We start from the raw sequence: 13,978 nt of genomic DNA, 5'->3' as shown, positions 1-13,978 counted from the left end.
GTGAAACAGGGGTATTTCGAGCCTCTGGGTTAGCTGTAGGAACAACAGAAACTGGGGCGATCAATAGTGCTGATGATAGAGCCCCTTCCGAGCCCGGTGCACCTTCTCCTTGCCCTTCTCCAATTACCTGGGCGTCAGAAAAAGGGATGAATCGAGGAACTCGCTCACTTTCCTGAGTCAGAACCCCATCCTGTATTCTCTGATCATATGGAAGCGGGAAAGGTCGTTTTTTCAGATGTGACACATGAATCCAGTGTCGCTTGCCGCTCACTTTTACCGCCGTCCGCATGGCCAACAAGACTTGAAACGGTTCAGACCATCGAGGATCCAAACTGGATTTTCGCTGATAATTACGGACCAGAACCCACTGTCCTGTTTCCAAGCGATGTCCAGGACCCTCCGGAAGGGGCTGCAAAACTGCTGAGACCTGTTGATGAATGGAACGAAGATCTTTAGTCAAAGCATACAAATAGTCTGTCAGCATAGGATACTCTATATCCCGAAACGTTCTGTGTCTCGGGACGCCCCAAACATAAGCAGGGTGCCCAAAAATGACCTCATACGGAGACAAACCAGAACTAGAATGTGGGGTAACTCGTATTGACATTAATGCCAGTGGCAGAGCATCTGGCCACCTCAATCCAGTACTTTCTTGAATTTTAGCTAATTTGAGCTTTAATATCCCATTATACTTCTCGACCAACCCAGAGGACTGGGGGTGTCGAGCCGCATGGAATTTCTGTTTAATCTGTAGTCCATTACACATATGTGTGATGAGTTCTGCAATAAAATGTCTTCCGTTGTCACTCCAGATCACACGAGGCAATCCGTAGCAAGGGAAATACTCCTTTACCAACACTTTTGCCGTTGCCAAAGCAGTGTTTTCTTTTGTCGTGTAGGCTTCCACCCATTTACTGAAAGCGCATACCACGACCAGGACATACTTCAAATTGTTAACGCGCTCTAGCTGGATATAATCCATTGAAGCACCTCAAAAGGCAAAGATGGTGGTGCAAAGTTTCCACTCAGAACAGGCTCCCTGCCCCCTGGGTTATGTCGTAAGCAAACCATGCAATATTGTACCAAATGAGCAGTGGTCCTAGAAATATTCGGATTGTACTATACAGGATCTAATAATGCACAAATACTTTTCACCCCAATATGGCCTGAACCATGTGCCATTGTCACCACCGCATTCACTAATGCATTAGGCAATAGCCACTGCTGCTTTTCTGTCAGATCAATCCAACAACCATCTGCATCTAATCTCCCAATTTGTTCTTTCCAGCGAGCCAGTTCAATAGGGTTAGCTTCTTTCTGTATTTCTCGGACACTCTCCATAGTATTATCAAACATCTCTGTTTCAGCCAGCCACCTAGCAGAGCTAGTCACAGACATTGAGGTCAATTTGGATTTCTCAGTTTCCTTAGCTACTTGATTGGCAAAGGCATTACCCTCCCCACTGCATCAACCACTGCCTTGTGTGCACTACATTTGACTACAGCCACTATTTCTGGTAATGTCAATGCTGTCAGTAATCGCAAAATCAAGGGGCCATGCTGTATTCGCTGACCATGAGAAGTAAGAAAACCTCTTTCTGCCCAAAGTCGTCCAAAACTATAAGCCACGCCAAAGGCATACTGGCTGTCGGTGTAAATATTTACTCTCAGTCCTTCACTTAACTCACAGGTCCGAAACAATGCCACTAATTCAGCTGCCTGTGCTGACTGATAGGGTACTAGAGAAGCCTCAACTATAGTATGAAGAGTAGTTATCGCATATGCAGCAGTTGTCGTGCCATCTTGAAACAAGAGCCATCGACGTACAACTCCCCTTGAGGGTCAGATAGAAGAGTGTCAGTCAGATCTACCCGTCCCTTCGTTTCTTCCTCAGTCCGAAATATACAATCATGAACATCATTGTTCTTTTCATTCGAAGGGAGGGGTAGTAACGTAGCAGGGTTCAGAGTGGCACATCGTTTAATCGTAATATGTGGAGCAAACAAAGTCAATTCGTATCCGTTAATACGCGCACTCGTAAGGTGCTGGGTCTTTGTTTTGTTCAATAATGTATCCACAGCGTGCGGTACCATCACTGTGAGGTCAGTGTTCAGAACGAGCCCTTCCGACTGTCGAATTGCCACCGCAACCGCAGCAATAGCTCTTAAACAGCTAGGGAGTGCTCTGGCGACGATATCCAACACCGCCGAGAAATAAGCACAAGGTCTGTGCTTACCACCAAATCCTTGTGTTAACACAGAAAGAGAGCAACCGTCCACCTCATGTACGTAAAGCACAAAAGGGTTTTCGGTAATCAGGAGTACCAAGAACAGGTGCAGAACAAAGCGCAGATTTCAAAGAGTCAAAAGCATCTTGACAAGCATCAGTCCAGGGTAAAGGTTCATATACATCTTTAGTGGTTAAATACAGAAGAGGTTTAGTAAGAAGGGAAAAATTAGGGATCCATTGGCGACAGTAAGAAGTTATGCCGAGAAATTCACGAAAATCACGCTGAGTACGAGGTACAGACATATTAAAAATGATAGTCACACGCTCAGGGGTTAGTCTCCTCCCCTCCTTCGACAGTAGATGACCGAGATAGGTCACCTCCTGTCGACAATATTGAAATTTAGAAAGGGATACTTTATTGCCATTAGCAGCCAAATGAGACAATAATTGTACGGTGGCCTTCTTACAACATTCCTCGGTATCAGAAGCCACTAACAAATCATCTACGTATTGCAAAAGTACATTACCAGGGGGCAAGACCAAATCATCCAACAATGTTTTCAAAGCTTGACTATAAATACTAGGACTCTCTGTGTACCCCTGGGGAGCGCGGCAGAACCGGAAGTTGCGACCAGATAATGAGAATCCAAAAATATGTCGGCTATCAGGATGAATCGGAATGCTAAAGAAAGCATTCTTTAAATCAATCACAGAGAAATCTTTAGCAGTAGGAGGAATCATAGTGAGAATAGTAGTGATGTCTGAAACCACAGGGTATTGGGGCACCACTATTTTATTAATTTCACGCAAATCAATCACAAAACGATAGGTATCAACATAGTCAGGATCGTTTCCAACAGGGACTCTCTTTAAGATAGGTAAAATGGGGCTGTTACACACATTAGCGGCTGTCTCCTCCACCACGCCCCTTTTTACCAAATCTTGTATGATGGAGAGCAAAGCCTTCTCGCCTGCCGGAGAAATTTTGTACTGAGGGATACGAGGAAGCCGAGCATTTTGCTTCAAAGTAATAGAAATGGGCGGAATCTTTAATAATCCTACATCTGTGTCACCAGTGGCCCACAATGTTGCTGGAATAACAGCAAACTCAGGAGGGAGGGGTTCATTTTTAGTGAAACACTGCAAAGTATGCTTCCCATGAGAATTCATAGTCAAGTAAACAATGAATCGTAGCATGTAATTTCTTCAACAAATCCAAGCCCAACACATTTTCGCCACAATGGGAAGTCAAAAGAAATGGGGAGTCTATCGTAACGGGACCAATTGTAAAAGGAATAGGTTTGGAGATGGGGCTCACCACCGGGATTCCCGAAAATCCTACCGAAACATTATTGTGCCCGGACATAGTAGCCCCTGGGACCAGGGAACGAGAAATAGAACTATTCATTGCACCCGTATCAACTAAAAACTTTTCAGATGTCCCCATCAAATGTGCCTCTACATAAGGTCCTTGCTGATCAACGGGTACTGACACTTGGCCCTCACTCTGTCCATGGCTATCCTATGTATAAGCATACTCTTGGGTCGCGTCCATTGCACACTCCTCATTATAATACTGCCTACCTCTTGGATTATCAAAATAATTATTTTCTTGTCCAACTTGTGTTGCCTCTTCTTGTTGCATAACACTGCGATCCACACTTCCCGACCTCTTTCTCTGCTTCTCATAGCCCCGTTCTGGGCCAGCAACAACGGACACTGAAATCGCCAATGCCCTTCCTCCTTACAATAAGCACACTGATTTATTCCCAAAACAACAGCCGGCCCTCTGTCACGTCCAGTTCCCGCCCCCCTCGGGACAAACCCTCTACCGCCTCTCTCTCTACCTTGTCCTTGAGCAACTTGTTGCAACAACACCCATGTTTTAAGATCCTTCGTTCTCTTGTCCGTCTTATCCTTACTCTCATTTTCTCTATGTTCGTAATATTGGGCCATACTCAATATTACCGAGGGCGTGGAAGTGGTCCAGGTAATTTCAGCGGCTTGTATACCGCCTTCCAACGATAAATCCTGTCCACTAAAATCAATGAATACACCCTCAAATCTAGTGAAAAAATCAGAAACACTTTCATCTTTCTTCTGTTTACATGCGGTAAGTTTGTCCCAATCCACCTTACGAGGCGGAATTAAGGAATGCATGTAAGTGATAATACGGCCAGGTAATGCCAATAATTCAGGTTTCGGCTTATCTCCAGGCTTACGATCCTTGTCCCAATCTTTTATCTGCTCCCATGTTCCGCCGAATTCTTGAGCATGGTCCTGATCATGCACCTGTCGCCATACGTTAACGGGAACTAACAATGCAAAAAATAGCTCTATGTCAGCTAAGTTCATGATGGCCGAAGAGGCCGCTTCTGTGAGATCTTTATAATAAGCCGTGGGATTCTTACGGGGGTCGGGTAATTGTGATTTTAGCGAGAGGACTTCACTCCTCTTCCAGGGGGTGTAAACTCATTGCTCCTGCACTCGGGCCTCTACACGAGGTCTAGTCACCACGCCGTGGTCATCCTTTTGTTCCGTTATTTCAGGATGAAAGATAGGGTGAACTTCTCGCATAGGATGCTGAGTGTCCCATGAGGGACACTCCTGATGCATCCGTTCTCGATAATTTAATAAAACCTCCACATTTCTATACACTTCATCTGGGCTAAGTTCAGACTTATGAGCCCTGTCCCGGATGTCATACATCGCTTGGGGGGGCCATCCCTCCTGGAAAACACTATTCACAGAGAGTAATAATACATGCAGCCATGTGTTTCAAGGCATGTTGCTGCATAACAGGCTCATAGTCTCGAAGCGTGTTCCATATATTAGTTATAGTGTAAATAGGCTGTCGCATCCACTGGGATGACTGATTCTCAATCATCTATTTCTCATCTGGTCCTACAGCCGACCGGGTAAACAACTTCTGTGCGTCAAAATCCCCCGGAGCACGAAATGGAGTCGAAACAGCTGGAGATGGGGTCGTGCTCGCAGAAAGGGAAGCCCACACAGTGGTGGGGGGAGACAAAACAGCTGTGGACAGAACGGAAGACGGCAGTGCAACAGGCCATAAGGTAGCCATCTCAGACACTGAGGGAGACAAAACAGAGGACGTTCCCGGAGAGGCAAGGGAAGAGGAATCAACAGGGGTGGAAGATGAAGGGGCCTGTACTAGAGTCGGGGGAACAACGGGGTATATACGCTGCGGAGCATAAGGTGGAGGTGGACGAGTATCCAATAAATCCTCTATCTCATCTTCCGCTTCAGTCCTAGCCACATAGGTCTTATTCACTTGCAATCTAAATTGTCTGGCTGCACAATCAATCCCTTGTTCAGTTCATGCTTTATCATAAGCTATAGCTTTCCGTGTAATCGTCTGATTTCCTTTCAACCTACATACTTTCTCCTCCCGTATACGTCTACGCTTTGCTTCCTTCTGCCACAGGTTTAGGGAGTCAAACATTGACTGTCGACTATGTTTGGAAAATAATCGATCCTGCAGAAAATGTATCTTTTTCTCAACAAAAGACCCGGTTAAAGGCCATTGCAATTCCACATTATCTTTAGTATATTTATGTCATAGTGTATTAAACAAGAGAGGTGTAATACCATGCTTTACATACATATCATAACTTAGGCTGCGTTCAGGCCGGGCAGGTTGACTTTCAGCCAAACGCATATCATTAGGGCGGCAACAACATCCAAAACAACTCAATTTGCTAAAACACGGCATGGTGATTGTCGTCACGCGTTCCTCATTCGATCATAATAATAAACTTCCAAACATGGCCATGTTCAAACATTCGCAAAACATACAACCTCACGCTCATCCAAACATACACAATACAATAATATATATATACATACCAAGATATTAAAAATGATGTCTTTTCAAACAAAGAACAGAGCCTGTCGACTCCTGTTCGTGGAGAATCAATCAAATTCAGATTCCAAGATCGACAGATACCAAAATCAAGCAGTCCAAAGACTACCAAGAGACCATCAGACAGGTATAACCACAGACCGACCTACAGACCATCCCGCAGCCTTCCTGGTTCACTCTTGGGACTATTCTGACTAGGTCCGCTTCATTAGCACCACTTCAGATGTGTTCCCAAGGCTACCCTAGTACAGCCACAGGCTTTTCCGAGAGCAGTCCGGCCGGGCGTGCACCACACGTGCCACACCGGGCGTCCGATCGGCATCTCTATTATTCACAAAAGGTTCGTGAAGCATCTGTACGTGCAGCCACCACAAAGCTGCCCCGTCAGACCCCCAAGATTCTCCGTGGTACACTGACCACCAAATACTTACACAGTTAACTGCTTCAAAAGCACTGTTCAACAGTGCATGCCAAGAACATCAAAACAATTCCACTCACCTGGTGCACACAGGTACATTTGCGTGTTCTCCACTGCCAACTCCTGAAGACCAACACGGTCAGCTCCTGGGTTACGCCCATAGGACTCCGGTGAAGGGTCACCAGCAGCTGGGGATACTCTGATCGTGAGAGCGGAGTAAGTTCATACCAAAGATGGCTAAATTTCAAAGGATCCTTTTTCCGCCCACCCGCTCGACCAGAATTACCCCTTGTTCTTACCACCCGTTTACGGGGAGGACGACCCAGTCACGGAGTCCCGGCGGAGTCGCCAACTGATGTACCATGAAAATAAACTAAAGAACTATACCTACCAATAGTCCCAACACCATTACCAAATAATCAGTCAGTTGGCAGTGAAGAAGGTTCACTCGTTTATTAAACAAAATACTCTATAGAGGAGCCTCTCCGAACTTAACCCATCAGGTGCACTGAGAAGACTGTTGGCTCATATTCAAACATGAGGTTATATACTTTTCGGTACAACACATACAATCACTGTAAAAGGAAAAACACCAGTTGGCCCTCGAGCTCCAAGAAAGGACCATATATGGCACACATCAGACCAGTACAAAGGCTTTGACTATCTATTACTGATGAGGTCAGGAGGGGTGACTCCCTTTCGTCTTGGTGCCTGGGAGTGTAGACACGGCGTCTCCAGGAATGCGCTTATCTCCCCAAAAGGCGAGTGCGACCTTGAGTCTTAGAACAGTCGAGTAAACAGCCTACCTTCAGCTGCTACCAGTAACTCAAATGAACTGGGGCCTGACAACTGCACGTGATCAACGCGTGATCACGGCCCGTGCTCGAGCATATGTTCAGAAGATGGCGTCTGTATGGTTCTCAGCCTACTCTTTTAGCAATAGATACACAGGGAGGAAATAAACGGGTTTCCTCCAAGCAAAAGCATATATATCAAACAGGGAGTATACGTATAGATGCATCATGCTAACATAATATAGGTCCGATACTCCTTATACACAGGGAATCTACTTGTTTTCCCTCAGTCGCCAGAGTGGCAGCATGCGCCTCCCTGCTGCCCTAGACCGTGGTGGGTTAGGCACCAAAACACCCTGGTGTTTGCACGGCAATAGCCCCAGAGGAGCACCAGCCTCATGGGCTTCAGGCAGCGGGTGGGGCAGGTATGGATTTCGTCCAAGTGTTGTTTTGCAGCCCCTATGAAGGCATCAGCAGTTCGTTCCCCACTATTAGGCCGCAGGGAGAGCTCAGTATGTCTCCACTGCTCACATAAGGGAGCCTGACAATTAAAAAAAAACGGCCAATGATGTTGAGCAGGTGACTTTGCAGGGGTAGAGCCCTCTACTCAGTGCCTCGCCGTGGGGACAAGGGCAACGGTGTTCACCCGAGCGGCGCCGTCGCATGTGATCTTCCTCCCTTCACCACGGCAGTCTCATTCCGCCGCAGCCCACCGGCAGCGAAACAGGGGCCCCAGCCGGGCGCGCCCCACCTCGGCGGGTGTATGTAGGGGCGGCAGAAAGTAGACAGCTGCAGTTCTCGTTATGGCAGGGGCCCACCTACCGCAATCGTGCCGCGTGAGCAGCGGCAGCACAGACGGCCCAGGCAGCGTCCTCCTCCGCCGCTCCTCTCCGGGCAGCAGCCGGGCCAAGGGAGAGCAGACTCCAGATCCGTGCTGGCAGCTTCACAGGGGCTCCGATCGCACCCTGCCTCACATCGACTGGCATTGACACTGCATCGGAACGAACACCTGCAACTCTCCTCCGTTGGGTGGAATTCCTCCGCTTCGGCTGTGCCGTGATGGCAACGGCTATGTAGGTGATCCGGGCAGTGTCGTCATTCACGGTCCACCTCCCGTGCCGCAGCAGTCAGCGAGCAGTGCAGGGCCTCACAGTCGGAATCGAGTGGATGACACAGCAGGGGCCCCGACCACATTCCATCGCATATTGGCGAGCGTTCATTCAGGCGGAGTCGCAGCCAAGGTCCGCTTCCATCGGCTCAGTATAGCTGCGCCATCTTCTGCGGCCTTGTGGGTGGAGCCAAGCCCCAGGCGCGCGTAGCTGGAACTGTCCCCACTAGGATCATACATCCGTCGCCCCCCGCACTCGGGAGCTGCCCAGCGTGGTCTGGGCAAGCCAAAACCAGCAGCGATGCTCTAGAGTAGAGTCTTGTTGAAGCTGCACTCAGCAAGAGCCCTCATACGCGACTGCATTCGGAGAGCCGGGCCTGTTTAGGGGAGCCTCCGGCAGAGCTCTACCCAGACACGTCTGCCTCCATTGCCGTTGTAGCCACGCCCCCACAGGATGGTGGTTACCCACATGCAGTTCCTCAGAAGGTGGCCATCTCTGTAGCAGCCAGGCCACTCCCACTCCTTAACTTTTAAAGTATTGTTAAAAAATAAAGTTAATTTGAATGAATTCCACACATAACTTTTAACAACACATAAAACATATTAAATCAAAATCAAAATGCTATGATGGATGTGATTTTTTTATTTAAATTATGCTTGACGAGATATTATTTACACAATAAATAAATATATACTTTAAACATAATGAGTTAACATGCTCTAACATATTTTTCATAAGTTCTATGTTCATAATAAATATTTTAAATACATCTACAATTATAAATTCACAATTATATTTTACATTAAAATAGTTTTTATAGTTTTTTACAAATAATATATATTTTTTTATACTTTTCTCTATACATTCCCACAGAAAGAGCACAGAAACGGTGGCAGAGATCTAAACCTATGTGTGAAAAGTTACTAGTAGTAACTTTACACTCATAAATTCAGTCTTGGTTGAGCCACACCCTGAACTATGCATGGGTATGTCTATATAGATGGCAAGGCAGTAGGTTAAAAGAGAGAGCCAAGCCAGCGATGAGCCAGGCATATAACTTGACCCTAAGAGCCAAACTACGTTCAAAGCCATCAAAATATTTGGCCCCTAAATAACTCAACAAATATCATGTCAAAATATAGTTTAGTAAATTAGGTTATATCCCTTCATAGAGTCACATTAATTCAATGTAATAGTTTAACATGAATTTTGAAACATTCACAAACCCTCTGTGACCATCCCACCTGCACCAATTCATCCATGCACTCCACTGAGCATAAGACAGAAAATGCACCCTTCTGCTTCACGGGGTCCCTAGCCAAAGGTGGACAGGGCCCCCTGTGTTTCATTCCCCTCTCAAAAACAAGCAGATCTTGGCCAAATAAGGCTCTCGGGGACACCGGAAGCCTGCATTTGCATTTAGAACAAGTGATAAAACTGGTGTAAGTAGTATTTGCATCTGTTTTAGCCATTGATCTCATTAGGTACTCACTGCAAATTACACTTAATCCAGTTTTTGCACAAGCAATTAAGAACAGTTTTTAGGCAATTATCCCTATGAAAAACAGTGGGCATGGGGCCAAAACACAGGCAAAACAATGGCAAAAATCATTTGCTCACTTTATTTCCTATTTTTTAATGTCCAGATCACAGTAATGCAAAAAGAACTATTTATGGACAGAATGCAGAATAATGTCATACATTCACCCCAGTACAGAGATCTCGGCCTAAATCCATTGTTTTTTTGCTCACCATGCCATTCCAGTTTGGAACCAGCCATATGCAAATCAGTCTTGACCCTGCACCCAATGGGAACAGTCCAGCCCGAACTGCCAGGCCAGGTCCTCCCTGGACTGTAAACAAGCATCCTAGGACCGGTTTCGGGGTTTCACCCCTCTTCAGCCAGGATAGCTTGATTCCAGAGGCATGGAGAGCACGGTACTCACGTCTGAGCAAACCCGTCCCACTCGGGGTGACAAATGCAAAAAGAACTATTGATGGACAGAATGAAGAACAATGTCATACATTCACCCCAGTACAGAGATCTGGGCCTAAATCCATCGTTCTTTTGCTCACCATGCCATTCCAGTTTGGACCCAGCCATATGCAAATCAGTCTTGACCCTGTGCCCAATGGGAACAGTCCAGCCGGAATGCCAGGCCAGGACCTCCCTGGACTGGAAACAAGCATCCTAGGACTGGTTTTGGGGTTTCACCCCTCTTCAGCCAGGATAGCTTGATTCCAGTGGCATGGAGAGCACCGGACTCACGTCTGAGCAAACCCATCCCACTCGGGGTGACAAATGCAAAAAGAACTATTGATGGACAGAATGCAGAACAATGTCATACATTCACCCCAGTACAGAGATCTGGGCCTAAATCCATCGTTCTTTTGCTCACCATGCCATTCCAGTTTGGACCCAGCCATATGCAAATCAGTCTTGACCCTGTACCCAATGGGAACAGTCCAGCCCGAATGCCAGGCCAGGACCTCCCTGGACTGGAAACAAGCATCCTAGGACCTGTTACGGGGTTTCACCCCTCTTCAGCCAGGATAGCTTGATTCCAGTGGCATGGAGAGCACGTGACTCACGTCTGAGCATACCCGTCCCACTCGGGGTGACAAATGCAAAAAGAACTATTCACCCCAGTACAGAGATCTGGGCCTAAATCCATTGTTTTTTGCTTTCTCGCCCTAAGTGTGCCAGGGTGCTCAAACTGTCTCCTATATGACAAACATGGGATGTGTTACACTAAATGTAGAGGTCATATTTGTACATGATACAGACATTTGTGTTTATTAAATAGGTCCACCTATATTGTGGTTGGTCATGCACATCTGGGAAGACCAATATTTTAATGAATGTGTATCTATTGTCTAAGGTGGGCACTTATCTGGGGAAAGACATTTTGGGCCAGATGTAGGTGGCCAAATACCGATCGCTAACGCAGAAATTCGCAGAATTCCAGCGTTTGCGAAGGTATTTGGCTGAGAGCAATGTAGGTGAGTTTAAACCTACTAGCAAAATAAAGAATCGCAAAATTTGCGATTCCTTATTTTGCTCTTGCATTTAAGGAATCGCAAATTGCGATTCCTTAAATGCAATGTAGGTAGCACAAAAGAAAGTGCACTTTAGGCTTAAGGAATCACTAATTACCACAAACTTCAAGTTGGTGGTAATTAGCGATTTCCTGTAAAAAAACACTTTTTTGCTTTTTGAAAGTGCCATGTGACACACGTTCATGCCCTTGGGGCATGTATGTGCGCCACATGTGCACACATACACATTTCAGGGGTGCAACAGGGTGTCCTTTTGACACCCTGGCACCCTTGAAATAGCTCCCGCTATTTGCGATTTCTTAACACCGAATCGCAGATAGTGAATATCTTCCCATTCATTCCTATGGGCCTCCTAGCCCATAGGAATGAATGGGTAGGTATTCCTTATTAACGAATCTCAATTTGTGATTCGTCAGTAAGGAATTTTAAGGAATCGCTAATATTTTAGCGATTCCTACCTACATTCAATTTAGCGAGATTCGGTATAAAATCGCTATTAAGGACTTGCTAAATTGAATTTACCTACATCTGGCCCTTTGTGAAGTGCTAGATAAGAAACAGATAAGTCAATACATGTATATGTATAAACGTTTCTGAATGGAATTCTAAGCACCAAGATTCTGAATAGGGAAGTGTTCTTATTGGGTTTACATGAACCAGTTTTAGCAAGTGCGTTTGTAAATATTGTGACATATAGTTGGAGGTATTTTGTGGCCCCACCCAAGAGCTATGATTGAAATTGTATTTCTTCACTAGGATCCCCCAGGCATAACATTCCAAAGGTAATAATGTTACTTTTAATATATCAACTTGGGCTATGTGATACGACTGTAGCTGCAGGGATGAGTTGACGGAAAGTAATATTTCTGAGGAACGGATTATTGATGAATGAATCATGATTGAGTCTCAGACGGTGCCCCATTCAGAAGATGCCTACCGCTAGTAGGTATGAATTAAAGCATTTTATATCATGTTTCTTCAAAGTGCTGGAATGGTTCCATATCTGGAGGCTTCTTAGTCTTCAAATGAAAACAACACAAATTTAATGGAAGTAGACACCTCTGTGAGAACTATGCGTATGCAAGGAATATGCTAACCAAGCCTGTGAGAACATGTATGACACAGACAGAGCTAAGATTATATACAGATATATATATATATGACGCAAGAAAACATCAGACACTGCTTTGAGCATTGCTTAAACACCTACATCATTTAAGGTACATGAAACAAAATGTTTGCCAATTATAGACATAAATCATGCCCTTGGTAAACTACAGGCTGGGTTAGGGCAAGGATTCTGATCATGCCCTATGCCCAATTTCTTCGGGCTCTTGACCCAAGAAATGCAGGTGCAAGGGGACTGTGCACAGAATCAAAGCTGAAGACCATTTCATGCGGTAATAGTAAAAAAACACGGACGCAGTTCATGTCCTGTCTGTGCTATGGATCTGTGTACTAAATGCAAAATATGTTAAAGGCATTTCCCTGTTCAAAGAAAGTTTAGGCTATGAGTGTGATTATTGTCTGTGGGTGCTGTTTACAGAACCCGTAGGGCCCGGCTCCTGCCCTGATCCATGCACTGCAAATGATCAGGCTTTAGGTACTTGGCACAGGGAATAGCTACAAGCTATGTACTGTTGGTCTGTGAATATTAATGCTCTGTGCAGGGCATACCCTTAGGCCATTTGTTCTGCCCAGTACCTACATAGCATGGCAGCAGATCATTGTGTGTGGGTACCTCAAGTATGGGTACTGGGCACAGAATCTTGTTAAGGCCATGCCAGATGCCCATTCAACACATGGTGTGATTACACTGCATGAATGAGTATTGGTACTTAATTTCCACAGCACATTATCACCTGCCATGCCATGTATGCACTGTGGCTAGAAGTTCCTGGCATAGTTACTGGCCAGGCTCTCTCAATACAGTAGTCATGGGTACTGGGAATAGGCATTTCTGCTGGCTATACTCTGTGTGTACTCTAAAAATGAGTCATTGGCACAGGGCATATTAATTTTTGCTGTGAGGGCAGCAAAACTAAAATGAGCGGCCCCGACCACAAACCTGACGTTATGATATTGAGGGAGCCTGTTACAAATAACAGGATCCTTAATACCTTTTCTCATTTAAGGTCTGAGGAAAGGAAAAACAAATACTAGAAAAACATGGCGGTATTTATTTACTTGGAGTTTTCAAAGCATTGTGTGGTACTTTACAGTAGTTTGGAGTGCGGAAAGTGATTATGGCCCAGGTGTACGACGCATTTTACTAGTGTCAAACGGTCCATCAGGTCGTTTGCAGCCAGTAAAATGTATTTTACTGTGTACAAACCCTATTTTGTGAGTCGGTAACCTATTTCCAACCCGCAAAATAGGATGTGCGAGTCACTTTAGGAAGGGACGTGCCAAGGGCTTCCCTTCCTGATAGCGAGTCACAGGTGAATGTATGATTGTTTTTTGACTAAAATGTGGTCGCAAAA

The sequence above is a fragment of the Triturus cristatus genome, chromosome 8, assembly GCF_964204655.1.
Source record: "Triturus cristatus chromosome 8, aTriCri1.1, whole genome shotgun sequence".
Classification (NCBI taxonomy): Eukaryota; Metazoa; Chordata; class Amphibia; order Caudata; family Salamandridae; genus Triturus; species Triturus cristatus.
This window is presented reverse-complemented; position numbering follows the sequence as displayed.